Consider the following 19197-nt stretch of genomic DNA (forward strand, 5'->3'; position numbering starts at 1 on the left):
CCTCAATTTCTTTTGGTTTCCTCATCTGTAAAATGAAAGATTTGTCCTGCATAGATTGTTTTTCAGTTTCATTCGTGTTTAATATTCCATGATCCTGCAGGAGGATATGGTGCTGTTTTTGTTGGAAATTCAAGATGGTAGCATACAAAAAGAAGATTAGACAGAGAAACAGACATTTGTGCTGGAGTAGACTGGCAACTACCACCTAAGACCTTTTTTTATTTGGACAGGTCCTTAGAATAGTCAGCATTAGCATAAGTGGAAGTAAGAGTCAGCAATTGCTCCATACTCACCTGGAGTTTAAATTGGCAGCCAAAGGTTGCAAACTCAAATTCCTCCAGCGTTTTGAGATTGGTGCTATAGGTGTGTGAAGTGGTAGAGTGCGTGCCTGAGGGGAGTGGTAGGAACCTCAGTCTGTAGGAGAGTGCCTGTCTCCTCCCTAAAAGCATGTAAATAAATAAATAAATAATAAAATACTGGTGACCAAAACACACAGACAAATCTCTGGCTATATGTAGCCTGTAGGCTAAATATAAGAGTTTCCTACCCTTAAATTCCAATTCAGCCAAACTTTTTATTTTTTTAAGAAGAATCTGAGGTCCAGAGAGGTACAGTAATTTGCCCAAGGTCAGACAGCAATTTAGTAGTATAGCAAGGCCGAGAAGCCAGATTTTTTGCTGTCTAAGTCAGTGTTCTTCCATCTGGTTGTCTCTTAGCTCAGATCTGCTCCAGCAAGCAATCCTGCTGATTGTCTAAACACTGAATAGATTGTGGCTTTGCTGCCTTTACCTGTGCATTGTTTACAACAATAGCTACTTCATAAAGGTAAAAGTAGATTGCTATGGTTAGAATATGTGCCACAGAAATTAATGTGCTGGAGACTCAATCCCCAATGCAACAGTGTTGGGAAGTGGGGCATAATGGGAGGTGTTTAGCCCCAGAGGCTTGTCTCTTTCAAGCCCTTTTGAATGGACTAATGCCGTTATAAGAAGGGCTCATAGATTCCTCCTCCCACCTTTCTCTCCATTTCCTCTCTCCCTACCCCCATCCTCCACTTTTTCCTTTCCATCTTCCATCTTGAAAGTATGAAGCAGGAGTGCCCTCACCAGATGCCAGTGCCTTGATCTTAGACTTCCCAGCCTCCAGAACTGTGAGAAAATAAATTTCTATTCTTTATAAATTACTCAGTCTCAGGTATTCTGTTATAGCAGAATAAAACATACTAAGACATAGATCTATGTTAAAGTCACTTTCAGTAAGTGTTGCTGTTATTAATTCATTATTAAATCATGAACACTAGAATAGTGCCATTCAACAGCTCCATACATAATTTTAAATGACTTAGTAGAAACATTTTTTAAAAAGCAATATATCAAAATATAATCATTTCAACTTGTGATAAATATATACAATTATTAATGGGATATAGAACTCTTCAAATCTGGTGAGTATCTTATAGTACATCTTAATTCAGACAGCCACATTTCAAGTGCTTGATAGCCACATATGGCCAGTGGCTACCATATTGGACAGTGTGGTTCTAGAAGGTTCCTTGTTTCATTCTCACCCTACTCACAGCCAACCAGGAAAGGGAGAAAGTTCCCAGAGGCTTGTCTCTTTCAAGCCTTCTATTGTTGGTTAATTAAATCCCTAAGCAACGGCTGAGTCACTTGCAACTGTGGAAGACAATTTTAAGAAATCTGTCTCAAAGCCAAGAACATAGCTCCCTACATAAAAGGAGGGGAGGCAAGTCCTTTGAGTTAGTTGCCTTGAAGGAAGAAGAATCTACTGAGTCAGGTGCCCCTGTATGGGAGGAAAGGAGATTGCCAAGGGGACAGAGGAAAGCAGAGAAGAGAAATGGGTCTCCTTAGGGTCACCATTTCCCTCCAGAGCCCCTGTGAAGGAGAGTCTGTGGTGCTTTCCTCACTTAGGTCTCACAGCCTCTTCATGAGGCAGGTACTGTACTATTCTCATTTTATAGAGTAGGAAACCCAGATGGAGAGGTCATATACTTGCCTGAGGTCTAGCTAGGTAGCTAGTAATTAGCAAAGCTAGTGCTCCACACTCAGATCTGATGGACTTCAATACCTATTTCTTTTTTCTTTTTTTTTTGAGACGGAATCTCACTGTTGTCGCCCGGGCTGGAGTGCAATGGTGCGATCTTGGCTCACTGCAACCTCCACCTCCCAGGTTCCAGTAATTCTCCTGCCTCAGCCTCCCGAGTAGCTGAGATTACAGGCACCTGCCACCACACCTAATTAATTTTTGTCTTTTTAGTAGATATGGGTTTCACCATGTTGGCCAGGCTGGTCTAGAACTCCTGACCCCAGATAACCTGCCTTGGCCTTCCAAAGTGCTGGGATTATAGGCGTGAGCCATTGCGCCCAGCCTCAATACCTATTTCTTAACCACTGGGCTGTATTAGGAAGTTCTGAAACTAAATACCACAGAGGGTACATGAACTTTTGCATAAAATGTGCATGAATGTTTGATGTTTACATAAACTTATTATTGTCTACATGACTGAATTGTCTATTTTCAGGCAAATTTCCATTTAAAACAGTATCACTGCTTCCCAACAAGTGGTTGCTTATTTTATTTTATTTTTATTTATTTATTTTTAAGACGGGGTTTCACCATGTTGGTCAGGCTGGTCTTGAACTCCCGACCTCAGGTGATCCGCCCGCCTTGGCCTCCAAAGTGCTTGGATTACAGGCATGAGCCACCACGCCCGGCCTAAGTGGTTGCTTCTTAATCTTTCTTTTTGCTATGCATTTTCACCCGTTCACTATTTCTGGTGGACTCCTGGAAGCAAAACTGTATGGGAAAATGGGAGACTCAGATAGCAAAAGAGTAGGAGGTAAATGCCAGGAATCAGCAGGGCTGGCTATCTGTATAGGAGTTGGCTGAATGTGGCATCTGATCTGGGATGGAAGAGAAGGGAAATACCACACATTTTATTTGTCTCAAAATATCCGATCAACCTCAGTCCTGTAATTAGTGAGTTATTCCCACTAGGTAATTCATTTCACCAGAGGGAAGGCATTTTCTATAGAAGACCCCATTGAGATGAAGCAGACTCAATGGGGAGGCCAGATGGAATGGCAACTGAGTCTGCATTCCAAGGAGCTGTATTGCCTGTGTTTGACAACCCTGCTCTGCCACTTTCTCGATGAGGCACCTTGGACAGTTCACTGAAATTCCTCTGCCTCAGAGTCTTCATTTAAAAACTGGATATAAAACTAGTTTTATGTGATAGGAGTTTCAGGATGATTAAAAGTGATGATGAATATAAAGTTCCTGAAGAGTTAGCACTCAGTAATCTTTCGGTGCAATAGCATGAATGCCCAGTTCAGTGGTCCTTAACCACCAACTCACCAGGAATCACCAGGAGAGTTTATTAAAATACAGGGACCCAGGCTTATTTTCCCAAGAGGGGGAGGGGTTACAAACAAGCAACATTTGTCCCCTGCCTTGGCTGGCATTGGTGTACCAGAATATTAAGTCCTTGTCCATGTGGTGCCAAAAATACCAAGAGGCCACGTGATGTCGTGGGAAAGGCATGGGCTTCAGTGCCAGACAGGTCTGTGATGAAACTCGGCCCAGTCACTTGCTGGCTATATGACCTGGGGAAGGCTCGTTATCTCTCTGAGCCTCAGTTTCCCTATTTGTTTGGTGGAAATCATTACAGCTGTCTTTTTGCCTGTGGTGAGGATTAATTTAGGCCCATCAGTGCTTAGTGGTCAGCCAATGTGGTTAGGATGGAGCCCTCACTTCATTTGACACCAAGACATCTCAGAACATGGGAAACAGAGCTTCTGGGAGCATCCTTGGGAGCAGCTGGGCTGTCCAGCTGGCATTAAATGGAACTGAATTTTCTACAGGAGGAACAGCTGCCAGATCATTGGTAAGCTGGTCACTGAGGACTGATGCTGGCTCAGAGATATCAGAGTGGGGAAGCTGGTTGGAACAGAGATAGGCAGTGGGGAGGGGTCCATTGGCTTCCTGCTTACTGCAAAATAAACTCCTTCTATTTCTGGGAGTTAGAACCCTTCTTATTAACCTAAAAAGTATTCCCTCTATGACAGTAGAACAAAAATATCCCACCTAGGCTGCACCCTTTTGAAGAGGTAGATGAGTCCTATGAGTGGTGGACCTGGTGATGGTGGTGGTGGTGTTCCTTCCCACCCCAGGACGGGGAAGAGTCACTTCGAAATCTCCCTCCATTCACTCTTTGATTTATAGTGCTGTAATGGAATGATTTAATTCTCACATTAAATGCACAAACAGATTAACACGCATTATATAAAACCAATAATTCATAGGCAAGCCAGAAGAGATTCTGAGGCTTAGTCTGTAGAGATGACAGACACAGCGATTCTCTCCTCCCTGTTTCCCATATTCCATCCTCAAATACCCTGCAGTAGTCCTCCATCTGTCCAGGTGAGGAGGAAGCCCTCGAAGAGGAAATCTCCCTGGCTGCTTCTAGCTCAAGATATGGCCAAGCTTTACAAGATCTTTTTAGCCATAAGACATCCTAACAGGGAATACTGGGAATGGAGACAGAGGAGGGAGGCTTGGAAGTCAGGTTCAGCTTTCTTTGCAGTTGTTTCTTCATTATTTACATTATGATTTTCCGTGTTTCTGAGCTTTTGTTGACATTTTGCCTTTATTCTGGCCAATGCTGCCTCCTATCCTGTTTCTAGGAGCACACACCTCACGCTCTCTCTCAGGTGTGCTAGAATGCAGTTCCTTGCCTGATATTCCTCTTTAAGTCCCCAGCACTTAGCACAGTTCCTGGCACCTCCTCCATCATGATTGTTGACCGTGTGGAGTGGCTTGTTACTGCACTGGCAGTGAGACTCACTTAGAGAAGGGTGGCTTTGTTATGGTTTCTCTAAAAGGTGGCTCTGTCCATATCTGGCTTGACTGAGCAGAGGGCAAACAGGGGACGTTGGGAGGAGAGGAATCAACAGTTTCCCAGTTTTGCCCCCAGGCAATGGGAAACACCTGGGACTTGGAACCTGAAACCTGAATTCAGGAGACCGAACTTCCACTAACTGGACAAACCTTCGGTTTACTCAAGCCCACTGGACTTCAGTTTATTTATTTGTTTGTTTCCTGGAAAATGTAGTAAGATTTTTTTCCTTCCTGCCTTATAATCAAAGAAGCTGTGACAATGTAATAAATAAGGTTTTGGAAAATGCTTTATAAAGAAATATGTGAATGACAGCTATTATTTTCATAAAGTGATTTCTCTGGTGAGTTCATAGTGTTGTGGCTCAAATGTATTAGGCACCTGTATGTCCTAGGCACAGTGTGAGGGGTTTCAGGAAGTACATAATCAACATATAAAAGAGTAGCATGAAGGCAGCTCAAAGAAGAGAGCCATTCATAGACAGCACGAACCCCGGGGGTGTCATAGGTGCTTCTGTTGTGAAAACAGCCCATAGCCTTTCATCCTTTAGAGTTTGAAGTAACAAGGAAGGCATCCTCATTTGGCTTCAGGACACCCCCAGGCCAGTCTGTGAATGGCTCCCTTCTTTGGGCTGCCCTCATTTGCACCCAATGGTACTAGCCACCAACTCTAGGAATGGAGAATTAACCTCTGCTGAAGCAACATATGGATCATGGAGACTGTGATTTCAAGTATCAGTGTCTATTCTATTAATAATAGTAGGTGTTGTAGGAAGAAAAAAATAATAGTGTCAGCTAAAACTTGAGTTTACAAATAGGCCAGGCACTATTCCAAGTGATTTATATATATTCACTCATTTAATCTTTACAAGAATCCCACCAGGGTAGGGTCTAGTGTTACCCTCATTTTACATATGAAGGCACTGGGACACAGAATGTTTAAGTAACTTGCCCCAAGCTTCTCAGACTGGAGCTCGGGAGCCATAATTTGAACCCAGGTAGTCTTGCACCAAAGAAAACTGGGCATGCTGTCAACCTTGACAGCAGCCTCTAGGACAGCCATGGACTGTGCCCAGAAGGAGAAGCAGCATACTCTGAATGACAAAATGAGCTCTGGATGACCCCTTACTGATCACCATCTGTTCCCCAACGTAACTTCCAGAAATACCAGGTCATTAGCAATTATGCAAGAGTTGAGGAGGAAGGAGGTTTTCCACTCTTTATTCCATTTCATTATACTTCTTTTTTTTTTTTTTTTTTTTTGAGACAGGGTCTCTGACACCCAGGCTGGAGTGCAGTGGGGTGATCTTGGCTCACTGCAACCTTCACCTCCTGGGTTCAAGTGATCCACCTGCCTCAGCCTCCCTAGTAGCTGGTATTACAGGTGTGTGCCACCACGTCCAGCTAATTTTTTTTGTTTGTATGTTTAGTAGAGACAGGGTTTCACTATGTTGGCCAGGCTGGTCTTGAACTCCTGAGCTCAGGTGATCTGCCTGCCTTGGCCTCTCAAAGTGCTGGGATTACAGGCATGAGCCACTGTGCCTGGCCTATATTTCCTATTTAAGAACAACTTGGCTGGGTGCGGTGGCTCACGCCTGTAATCCCAGCACTTTGGGAGGCTGATGTGGGTGGATCACCTGAGGTCAGGAGTTCGAGACCAGCCTGACCAATAGGTGAAACCCCATCTCTACTAAAAATACAAAAATTAGCCGGGTGTGGTGGCTCATGCCCGTAGTCCCAGCTACTTGGGAGGCTGAGGCAGAAGAATTGCTTGCACCTGGAAGGTGGAGGTTGCAGTGAGCTGAGATCCTGCCACTGCATTTCAGCCTGGGCAACAGAGTGAGACTCTGTCTCAAAAAACAACAACAAAAGAAAACAACAGATGAACAAAATTGGGGTTCTGTTAGCAAGGAAGAATGGAGAAATAAAAGTTGAGTAGGCCACCCATAGGTTCCACTACAGTCTGCAAATGCCCAGTATAAAGATTAATACCCAGCAAAGTATATGTCCAAGAAATGTTAGTCATCACTTTTCTCAATGACGCCTGAACATAATGTACAAAGACTGGTTTGAAGGCACATCTTCATGTAGCTCTTCACTCAGAAATCAAGTCATTTGACAGGTGCTGATGAAAGTTTTTTCAGAAACTTCAGAAGGACAGCTTCCAGAAGTAGATGCTGGCTCTTCACAACTTGCCGCACGTTGCACAGCACATCACGTTGCCACGCAGGTATCTTGGGACTGGCTGGTTGCTCCTTCTGCTTAGAGGCCCAAGCATCTGGTGTTTCTCTCTTCTGTGTTGGCGGATCCTCTGAACTTTGATACAGTCTTCATTCCACAATTGGCAAAGAAAATCTCCTCTGGGATATAGCCCACACACGCCTCATGCCTGGGGAGGCATGACTCCCAGGCCTGTCCTTTCACTTCAAATGAAATATAATAAATATGAAAGGAAAACAAAAGACAGGCAGACAGAAAGCAGACTCAGAAAGACAGAATGAGAAAACACATATACGCTCACGAAAGCAAGGGAGAACAAAAGGAGGCAAAGGGCAGACATCTCTCTGTCCACTGGAGCTCTGAGGAATCAGAATTTCTAAAGCTGTTTTTTTTTTTGAGACGGAGTCTCGTTCTTGTCACCCAGGCTTGAGTGCAATATTGAGATCTCGGCTCACTGCAGCCTCCACCTCCAGCATTCAAGCGATTCTCCTGCCTCAGTCTCCTGAGTAGCTGGGGTTACAGGCGCCCATCACCGTGCCCGGCTAATTTGTTTGTTTGTTTGTTTGTTTTGGAGACAGAGTCTCACTCTGTCACTAGGCTGGAATGCAGTGGTGCAATCTCGGCTCACTGCAACCTCTGCCTCCCAGGTTCAAGTGATTCTTCTGTCTCAATCTTCCCCGTAGCTGGGATTACAGGCACCTGCAACTGTGCCCGGATAATTTTTGTATTTTTGATAGAAACGGGGTTTCACCATGTTGGCCAGGCTGGTCTCGAACTCCTGACTTCAGGTGATTCACCTGCCTCGTCTTCCCAAAGTGCTAGAATTACAGGCGTGAGCCATCATGCCCAGCCATAAATGTTTACATTTTTAAAAATGGCGCCGGGAATGGTGGCTCAAGCCTATAATTCCAGCACTTTGGGAGGACGAGGCAGGTGAATCACCTGAAGTCAGGAGTTTGAGACCAGCCTGGCCAAGATGGTAAAACCCCATCTCTACTAAAAAATACAAAAATTAGGTCTGGGTGTGGTGGCTCATACCTATGATCCCAGCACTTTGGGAGGCCGAGGCAGGCGGATCACGAGGTCAGGAGTCTGAGACCAGCCTGGCCAACATGGTGAAAGCCTGTCTCTATTAAACACACACACACACACACACATAAAACATTAGCAGGGTCTGATGGCAGGCGCCTGTAATCCCAGCTACTTAGGAGGCTCAGGCAGAAGAATTGCTGGAACCCAGGACGCAGAGGTTGCAGTGAGCCAAGACCGAGCCATTGCACTCCAGCCTGGGCAGAAGAGCAAGACTCCGTCTCAAAAAAAAATAAAAAAATTAGCTGGGTATGGTGGCAGGTGCCTGTAATCCCAGCTACTCAGGAGGTTGAGCAGGGGAATTGCTTGAACACGGGAGATGGAGGTTGCAGTGAGCCAGCATGGTGCCACTTCACTCCAGTCTGGGCGACAGAGTCAGACTCTGTCTCAAAAAAAAAAAAAAAAGTAAAGATTTATGATTTATCCTCTCCTTCCTGATAGCTCCCTTTTCAGTAGTTACTTTATTCATCTTGAGGCAGAAGGATGAACAAAGGATCTTTCCTCCTCAAGAAACACCCCCTCCTTCCTCAGTTCCACACCCCTGCCTTAGGAATCCATGACTCCAGGAAATATTTTCAAATAAAACAATTCCAGTTACTGGAAAATTGCAAGGCTTTCCTCTGTGGGTTTACAACAGCTTGGCCTCTGACCCACCAATAAAAGAGATTTACTAAGTGGTAGTAACACCTTTTATATAGTCTCAATGTGAGGCAAGTCACTTCATCTGTCTCAATCCAGACTCCTCAGGCTCGTAATGGTGAAGGTTGGAATGGATTCGTGGTTCTGAGTGTATATAGGCATGTGTGGATGTATGTACATGCACGTACACATATTAAACAACATCATCATTTCAAATGTTGACGTGGCACTTCAACAGAAAAACAGGTGAAGGCGAGGGCTTTAACTGGGGGAAGGTGAGCTTGGAAGGGGTGGAATAAGAGCAAGAGGAATCTTTGAAATCCTTACCTTTGGCCACGCAGCCTCTTGAAGTATTGCCCCCATGTGGGGCTTCCCTGAGCAGTTTGACAACCATTGACCTAGCTGCTCTCTAAGGCACTGTAGATCTAAAACACAAAGGTCTTGCTCTGTCTTTAGAAAAAAGAAAGTCTGATTCCTCCCTTGTAGATTCATACAGTAGCACAACATACCTTGAAGTGGAGAAGGAAGATAAGAAGCACAAGGGAAAAAATTCCCTTCCTAACCCCATTTCTATCTTCTTTGGAATTCTGAAAAAAAAAAAAAAAAAAAAAAAGATAGTGAATGGTACAGGGAATAATATAACTCATACCTACCACCCATAATTATAAAATTACAATTTAATATATTTGTCTCAGATAACTTTTTTTTAGTTTTTTTTTTTTTTTGAAACAGGGTTTGCTCTATTGCCCAGACTTGAGTGCTGTGGTATGATCTTGGCTCACTGCAACCTCTACCTCCTAGGTACAAGCAATACTGCCCCAGTCTTCCGAGCAGTTGGAATTACAGGTGCGCGCTGCCACACTCGGCTAAGATAAGCTTTTTAAAGTAAAGAAAACCTGGCAGGTGATGTTCTCTTAGTTCATCACTCCAATCCTATTTTCCTCCTTCTCTCTTCAGTTAAATGCTATCATGACTGACTAATGCCTGCCCCCCCACTCCCCCGTCCAAAAGATGTTCACTTCCCAACCCCTGGAGCTTGTAACTATGTTGCCATGGCAAAAGAGATTTTGCAGATGTAATTAAACTAAGGATTTTGAAATGGGGGAGATTATTCTGGGTTAGCCAGCTGGACCCAATATAATCACAAGGGTATTTATTGATTGGAGGGAGGCAGGAGGTCAGAGGCAGAGAAGGAGATGTCACAATGTTGCATGAGGTTGGTGATGATGAAGCAGAGGCTGGTAAGATGCATCCAAAAGCTAAGAAATGCAGGCAGCCTCTAGAAGCTGGAAAAGGCAGGTATTCTCCCTTAGAGCCTCCAGAAGGAACACAGCCTGCTTACCAATTGTAGACTTCTGTGTTGTTTCGCGCTATTAAGTTTGTGATTTGTTATAGCAGCAATAGGAAACTAATACAATGAGTTGGGTGAGTTTCCATCTGCTCCATGTTTTTATACTTGAACTAGTTGGATAGATACATAGAAATAGAAATAGAGAAGATATTTTGTTTTATATATTTTCTACAGTCACTTGATGTTTTTGAGAATATCCATTTGATATGTAAATATCTAATTCATCCAGTTTAATTGCAATATAGTATTTTGTCATATGACTATACCACGGTTTGTTTATATAAGTCTCTAAAATGGGCTGGGTGCAGTGTCTCATGCCTGTAACCCCAGAACTTTGGGAGGCCAAGCTGGATCGATCACTTGCAGTCAGGAGTTCGAGACCAGCCTGGCCAACATGTTGAAACCCCATCTCCCGTAAAAATTCACAAATTAGCAGGGTGTGGTGGCATATGTGTGTAATCCCAGCTACTCAGGAAGCTGAGAGAGGAGAATCACTTGAACCCGAGAGGTGGAGGTTGCAGTGAGCCAGGATTGCGCCATTGCACTCCACCCTGGGCCACAGAGCTAGACTTTTCTCAAAAAAAAAAAAAAAAAGTATCTAAAATGAGCATTAGGATATTTATAATTTTTCATAGCAATGAACATCCTTGTATGTTATTTCCATATTATACATGTATCTCCTTGTATATATATGCAAAAGTTCCACTATAATGTATATCTAGAATTTGCAGGTTCTGGTTTTACTCCAGCCTCCAGATTACATAATAAAGTTCAAAATTCTTGGCATATATGCCCAGACTCTTAATGGGGGCTCTCCTGAGAAGAGAGATTATGATTCAGCAGAGGCAAGGGGAGGAAAACTTTCACATTCACCTTGATTCTTTTATGTGTGAATTTTTTACGAGCATATATTACTACATTTAAAAATTTCTTACCCAGGCACTTAGGACCCTAACATAGAGACTGAAAACCATCAATCCTTAGGCTGAACACAGACATATTTTGTTTGTCCCACAAAAGACTTTTAAAATATTGAAATATTCATTTGTATTAAACAATGAGATTTCACATAAAAATCCAAAATTCAAAATTGCCTTGAAAAACTGGAAAGGTTGAAAACACTGGACCTTCACTTGGTAACACTTGGCAGGTGCAGTTGGGTCGCTCCCATGAAGAGAAACAAATGTTCTCTTGTTTTGCCATGGTCCCCACCTCTCTCTGTTGCCTGCCCCATTACTCATTTATTTTATTTCCTGCTCTCCTGTAGGCATTTGAGTTTGCGACTCCAACTAGAGTTGCCAGATAAAACACAAGACTTACACAGTTAAATTTTAATTTCGGATGAACAACAAATAATATTTCAGTATAAACATGTCTCAGATATTGCTGAGCATCCTGCATTTTTGTTTGCTAAATCTGGTAATATTAACCCCAGTTTCCCAGCTCTCACCAGCCTGGCCTTCCCCCCATTCCAACTTTATCACTCATTGCTCCGTGTTAACCCTCTGCTCTGGTCAAATCAGACTGCTCGCTAGTGTCCTGACAGTGTTTACTTTTATTCTTCTCCTGTCTTGGAGATCCCACCTCTGCTCCTCTCCAGTTGTCTAAGATTAAATCGGTGCCCTTCAAGACCAAGTTGACGCCCTCGCTCCTGCAGAAATGTGTCTGCCTTGGGAATCCCTTTTTCCTCCCTATTCCCATTGCACTACTGGGAGAACTCATTTAGTATTTACCATTTGGAGATGCAGTGTTACTTTTTTATGAGTAACACCCCAACTAGATTATAACCTTTCAATTTTACTTATTATAGTATCCCTAGTGCCTAACAAATGCTTTGTACATAGGAGGTAGTTAATAAGAGTTTGCTGATGTAAGGATGATGTATCAGTTAGCTCTTCATAACAAACCATCCCAAAACTTGGTGACTTAAAATAACAGTCTTAGTCAGCTTGGGCTGCTATAATGAAAAATCATAAACTGGGTGGCTTAAACAACAATTTATTTCTCACAGTTCCGGAAGCTAGGAAGTGCATGATCAGGCACCAGCAGATTTGGTGTCTGGTGAGGGGTTTCTTGTTCATAGATGGTGCCTTCTGGTTGTGTCCTCACCTGGTAGAAGGGAGGAATGAACTCCCTAGGTCATATTTTATAGAGGCACTAATCCCATTCATGAGGGCTCCACCCTCATGAGCTCATCTACCTCCCAATATCACATCTCCTAATACCATCACATTAGGGGGTAGGATTTCAATATACGAATTTTGGGAAGCCTAAAGCATTCAGTTCATAACAATAGCAAATGTTTATTCTAGTTGATTCTGTGGCTAGTTGGGTCTGAACTGGTTTGGTTGGGGCTGGATGGTCTAAGATGGCCTCACTCATATGTCCAGCCTCATGTGGAATCCTAGGAGTGTGGGTATGGCTGGAGCTTCTTTCCACGTAGTGCCTCTCATCCTCAAGTAGTGCTACCAGGAGCAGCGTATAGACATGGTGCCAGAAGGGTTCCCACAACAAGAGCCTCTGCTTGCATGACATTTGCTATCATCACATTGGCCAAAGAAGGTCAGATAGCCAAGCCCAGATTCAGCAGATAGAGAAACAGACTCTACTGCTTTTTGAGAAGAGGGACAAAATCACATTGCAAAGGAGCATGCATACAGAGAGACAAGACAAATTGGAGGGTATTACCATAACAACCTAAGTTAGCTGATAAGAATCCAGCTTCCAGAGTGCTTGGAAATCTCAAAATTCATCTCAATTCAAGAAGTATGTTCATTTTCAACTATGGTCTCTGCATGCCAGTAAAATGGAACTTCTTTTGGCATGCCAAGCTACTTCCCACAGGAGCCTTTCCCATGTTGTTTGCTCTGCTTGGAATGCTCCTCCCCTCTCCGTGCCAGGCTAATTATTATATTTCCTTTAAGTTCCTTCCTAAAGTCGCTTCCTGAGGGAGCCTTTCCTGACTCTTCAGACCAGGGCAGGCCTCCTGTTCTACACACTCAGGGCACCACAGATGCTGTGTTTACAGCATGCACCACCACTGCCATGCATTACTTTGTCATACAGTTATTTAGTACCAGTCTCTCTCTCTTTCTCTCTCTCTCTCAGCGACAACCAAAAGAACTCCAGGGCAGAGACTGAGTCTATCTTGTTCACTGCTGAATTCCCAGCATCTAGTACAATGTCTAGCCTGGAGTAAGTGCTCAGAATTGGAGGAATAAATGGATGAACCTATGAATGAATGACCTGCAATGTGCTCAGTGTGGAATAGGCCTGTTTAAAAACCTGTTGTTAGAGTAGCAGATACAGAAAACTGCAGCCTGGTGGGGAGTGAAGACTGGGTCATACAAAATGATTGAGAACAACTCAGAACCAAATAGAGGGTGAAATACCAGATGCTGGGCTGCAAACGCCATGGGAGATCAAGAAGAAGAGATTAGGACAGAAGGTCACAGAGGGTAGCACTTGAGTGAGGTCCAGAGGAGAAGCAGGATTTAGAGGAGGAGCAGGATTTAGAGGAGGAGCAGGATTTAGAGGCAGTTCGTAAGGAGTCTAATATATTAAGGTCATGAGTTTGCTCCTCTGTAGTTCCTATCTATTCATATCCTTATAAGTTTTTTATCAGAAGAGAAGGTGGGCAGGAGAGTGAGGGGAGATGGTTCAGTGGAGCCGGTCCTACTGTTACTGAAACGGCTCCAAAGGTTATGTTTCAGAGGAAACGGCAAAGTTGTGTTGTACACACACACACAAAACAGCTCATTTAGAGACAAGAGAGATTCCTCTGAGCCACTGAAATAGAACAACAGTAAACATCTACTTCCACTCTTCTGGAAACACTGTGGTCTGGATGCTCTCTTTGTCACTACTCTGCTCTTTCACTTTTTTTTTTTTTTTGAGACGGAGTTTCGCTCTTGATACCCAGGCTGGAGCGCAATGGCGCGATCTCGGCTCACCGCAATCTCCGCCTCCTGGGTTCAGGCAATTCTCCTGCCTCAGCCTCCTTGCTCTTTCACTTTTAACTATTATGAACACTTCCAAACCTACACAAAGAAAAGAGTATAAGAAATTCCATCACCAACTTCAAAAAACATCAATATTTTGCCACATTTGTTTTATCTCTCTCCTTCCCAACCCTAAGGCTTTTTTCTCCTAAGGCATTTTAAAGCAAATCTTAGATAGCATGTTATAATACTCCTAAATACTTCAATACAGATATCTAAAAGAAATGAGGCCATTTTCTTACATAACCACAAAACCTTTTTCATACCCAACAAAATAAAGCATAATATGTCGACATCCTTTAACACCCAGTTCATATTCAAAATTTCTTGATTGTCTAAAAAATGTCTTTTTACAGTTGGTTTCTTTGAATCAAAATCTAAACAAGATCCTCACATTAATTTAGTATCTCTTAAATCTCTTTTAATCAAGACTTCGGATGTTCTCTTTCAGCTGGAGCTTCCTTTGCCAACAACCTACCTCAGCCCTCACAGCCTTTATCTCACTCCTGGATTGGCAGGGAGCTGAAAGATCAGAAGCAGGAGAAGTGAAGTCAACATGGGGAGAAGGTGGGAGGGATGGGGTGAGTATCAGAAGCCTAAGATGTTATGAAAAAAATTCCTAATCAGCTTCAGAAGAAACAGATTAGAATAAGAGACTCTTAAGAACTGGAGTTGGCCTGCATGCTCTCCTAACACCTAAGAATGTCAAGAATTTACAGAGATTATAAGAGGCTGATTCCTGTGGGCTAGAGAGGGAGGGCAAGAGAAAGGAAATCAGGATGAATCTAATGGACAACATACAAGCATAGGCAGGACCTAATTTATAGGGCCCAATGCAAGATAAAAGTCTCATTGCCCTTGTTCAAAAATTATTAGGAATTTCAAGATGGCAATAGCAGCGCATTGAACCAAGCACAGGGCCCTTCAAAGCACACACAGACCTGTGTGATTGCACAGGTTACATGCCTGCCTTTGTGATTTTGTTTGTTTTTTGGTGGGGACGGAGTAGCACTCTGTTGCCAGTCTGGAGTGCAATGGCGCGATCTCAGCTCACTGCAACCTCTGCCTCCCAGACTCAAGCAATTCTCCTGCCTCAGCTTCCCAAGTAGCTGGGATTACAGGCGTCCACCACCATGCCTGGCTAATTTTTGAATTTTTAGTAGAGATGGGGTTTTACCAAGTTGGCCAGGCTGGTCTCTCGAACTCCTGACCTCAGGTGATCCACCCATCTCACCCTCCCAAAGTGCTGGGATTACAGGTGTAAGCGACCGCACCCACCCATGCCTGCCTTTATGAAACTGACCCTGTGCAATGGGTGGCCAAATCTAGAAGGCCCCAGGGAGTTTTCCTACAAGGTAATGCTCTACCAATGCATGTCTCATTTGCATGTCAGAGACAAGCAAAGGCAGTGGGAATTGTTTCCCTATCTTGTAGTCACCACCAGCATCTCAGACTTGTGAGGATGCCTAGGGATGGTGAATGACTTTTAGAGGGTCATACAGATCCACACTGCATAATTCTAAACCGTGGATAGTGGTGGGCTTGGACCCTCTGACCTTTATGCTTGTCTCTGTGAGTATAGACTCTACAGCCAGAATGCCTGGGGTCATAACCAGGCTCTATCACTGTGTAACCTTGGTCAGTTACTTGACTTCTCTGTGCCTGTTTTCTCATCTATCAAATGTGGTTAGTAAAGGTACCTACCTCAAAGGATTGTTAAAAATTAAATTGGTTTATATTTGCTGCACGTGGCAAGCATGATGTGTTTGTTAAAACAAGATAAATCCAGAAGCTAGAGCTGTACGGGTCCAGGTAGGTAACTAGTAATGGTGAAACCTGCAGGATGAGCTGACTGCTCTTCTAGGGAAGAGAGGCTGTGCCTGGCATCCTGATCCAGCTCCCCAAAAACGTACACAGTGGTCATTCACTAAGTAAGTGTTCATCAAGTGCCTACATGTATCAGGCACTCACTGAGTGGAGAGTGAGCCAGGCTTGGTTCCGGTCCTTAAGGTGCTGACCTCCAGCATAGGGAGGGCTCCACCTGCAAAGTCAGGTGTGCCTCCAGGTCTAGTAGCAGACCTGGATCCAGGTAGGAGGAAGGAGATACTCTCAGCCTGTAGCCCATCAACGAGGTAGTTCTGCAGCTAGTAAGCATGGTTTGACTTCAGCATCCTGATTCCTTGTTCCCAATCTGCTTTATGGTATTCTGCTTTGACCAAGCACCTGCCCAATAATTCAGCATTTCTCATCTAAGATTCATTTTTTTATTTCCTGCCCCAAAACTCAGACATTCCCAGTCTGACTTCTAATCCCTGCTATTGAAACCCCTGAGATACTGGTACCTGCTTGGCTCCTCCCCTTTGAAGGAGTTCTCAGGATCTTGAATTAAGTTTGGGCCACCATTGGTTAACAGCTATTATATAGTTGTTAAGAAAGATAATGGGGAAGATGGCTGGGGCACAATGCCAGGACTTTTTATGGCCTTCTCAGGCTGGCCTGGCCCATGTGTGTCCATCTCTGTCCTCATGTCCTTAATACCTGGCAACTCCTTGACTCTGCAGAGCTGCACAGACTTAGATTCCCATCTCACCAACACTCAAGCCCAAGAGCTGAAGGATTCGGGTAGGGGAAGCTGCAGGAGCCCTTAGGAATGTCAGTTTGACATTGAAACAAGTTTTCTCCTTCAACTAACAAATTCTTGGCCCTCTGCTAAGGCCTCTGAGGGGGCATTTGTGGCAGGATGGCCATGGGTGGATAATGCAGGGTCATGGAGATGGAAGGAGGGTCATGGATAAAGACACCAGCTGCTTTCCTTTGGCTTCAACCCAGAGGCCATTCTGAAACTGCTCTACTCAGCAGCCTGGAGACATTGCCTAGAATACCACCATCCAAGGCTGGACGCGGTGGCTCACGCCTCTAATCCCAGCACTCTGGGACGCCCAGGTGGGCGGATCATAAGGTCAGGAGTTCGAGACCAACCTGACCAAAATGGTATAACTCCATCTCTACAAAAATTAGCCAGGAGTGGTAGCATGTGCCTATAATCCCAGCTATTCAGGAGGCTGAGGCAGGAGAATCGCTTGAACCCGGGAGGCGCAGGTTTCAGTGAGCTGAGATCATGCCACTGCACTCCAGCCTGAGTGAGAGAGCAAAACTCTGTCTCAACAAAAAAAAAAAAAAAAAGAAAGACTAGCACCATCCCAGCTGAAGGCCTTCCAGGCCACTGGACTCTTCCAGTAGCTGGTGATAACAAGTGGCAGGTGGAAGCCAAGGGAGAATTTTTCACTTATCCTTCATCTTCCCCAATCTCATCTTAGAATTTCTGAAGTAGTGGCAACAGGCGGCGGTGGTGGTGGGGAGTTTCTCCAAGGTCACTTTGGAAGAAGCAATGTATATTAATTTTCCCCTTTAGAGCCATTGAACCATGGTTAGAGAGCTGCAGATCCTCTCGATGAAGGATCAGTATTACTGCAACACGCTAGTCAACATGGCGAAACCCTGTCTCCACTAAAAATACAAAAATTAGCCGGGTGTGGTGGTATGCGCCTATAATCCCAGCTACTCAGGAGTCTGAGGCAGGAGAATCACTTGAACCCAGGACGTGGAGGTTACAGTGAGCTGAGATTGCACCATTATACTCCAGCCTGGGCAATAGAGCGAGACTCAGTCTCAAAAAAAAAAAAAAAATTACTGCAACAGCAGAGAGCCAGACTCCATAAGGGTGATGGCAAGAAAATTGGAGAGGAATTCGATGTGTAAATCTTGGGTGGCCTCTGAATCCTTTGGCTCTGGGAAGGGAGAGCAGAGCCCAGCCTGAGAAGAGGCCAAGCAAGAGGACAGACAACGGGGAAGGTGGCCAGGCACAGTGCCAGGACTTTTTATCCTGTTAGGCCACTGCATTCCTGTAACTTCTGAACATACAACCTAAACCTTACAGAAATTCTAGGCTTCTGTATGAGGGACAAATGGAGTTAGCCTTTAGGCTAACATTTTTTCCATAAACTAACAGATTTTAAAACAATCGATGTTGGTATCTTAAAGGGTCAGTCAACAAATTAGTTAATCATTAGTTAATCCTAAACAACACCCAAGGATTGATGGAAGGGTGGGAGAGAATTTTAAAAAGTGACTTCCCTACAGCATATTATAGTTTAGTAGGACAAAATTTTACAAATTTGGTAATTAGAAAATTTTTTTAGAGGCAGGGTTTTGTTCTGTCACCCAGGCTGGAGTGCAGTGGCACAATCGTGGTTCATTGAAGCCTCAAGCTTGTGGGCTTACACGATCCTCCCACCTTAGCCTCCCAAGTGTTTGAGACTACAGGTGCACGCCACTGCACCCAGCTAATTTTTAAGAAGTGTTTTGTTGAGGCGGGTGTCGCTATGTCATCCAAGCTGGTCTTGAAGTCCTGGGCTCCTGTGATCTTCCTGCCATGCCCTCTCAAAGTGTTAGGAATATAGGCATGAGCCACTGTGCCCAGCCTACATCCTAGAATATACTATATATACACACATATATACGTGTGTGTGTGTGTGTGTATGTATGTGTATATATATGTGTGTGTGTGTATATCTCCAGGAAGAGAGAAATGTAATAATTTATAGGCAATATAGAATACATTGTTGTGTGGTAGCAGAACTCTTTCCTATGGAGTGTTGAGGATAACTTGGAAAATGCAGAATTTGGCCTTGCTGGTTGGGGGATTTAGACTATAAAGCACCTACTGGGTGCCAGGCGCTGTTCTAAGAACTGGGAACACAAAGATGAGCACTTCATGGGCTCTCTCCCCAAGGGAGTGCTCACAGACTAGTGTGGGAGGTAGACCTGTGAACAGAGAACAGAGCAGAGCCCTGAAAAAAAGGAGTGATACCTGTGTGGCTGGGGAGGTGAGCAGGGTGTGTATGGAGAGACAGGGAGAGAGAGAAAGAAACTTCTGGAGGGCTCCACTGAGGAGGTGGCATTTGGGCTAAGTCTTGAAGC

The sequence above is a fragment of the Aotus nancymaae genome, unplaced genomic scaffold (assembly GCF_030222135.1).
Source record: "Aotus nancymaae isolate 86718 unplaced genomic scaffold, 86718_ANA_hifiasm-v0.15.2.pri h1tg000032l_0, whole genome shotgun sequence".
Classification (NCBI taxonomy): domain Eukaryota; kingdom Metazoa; phylum Chordata; class Mammalia; order Primates; family Aotidae; genus Aotus; species Aotus nancymaae.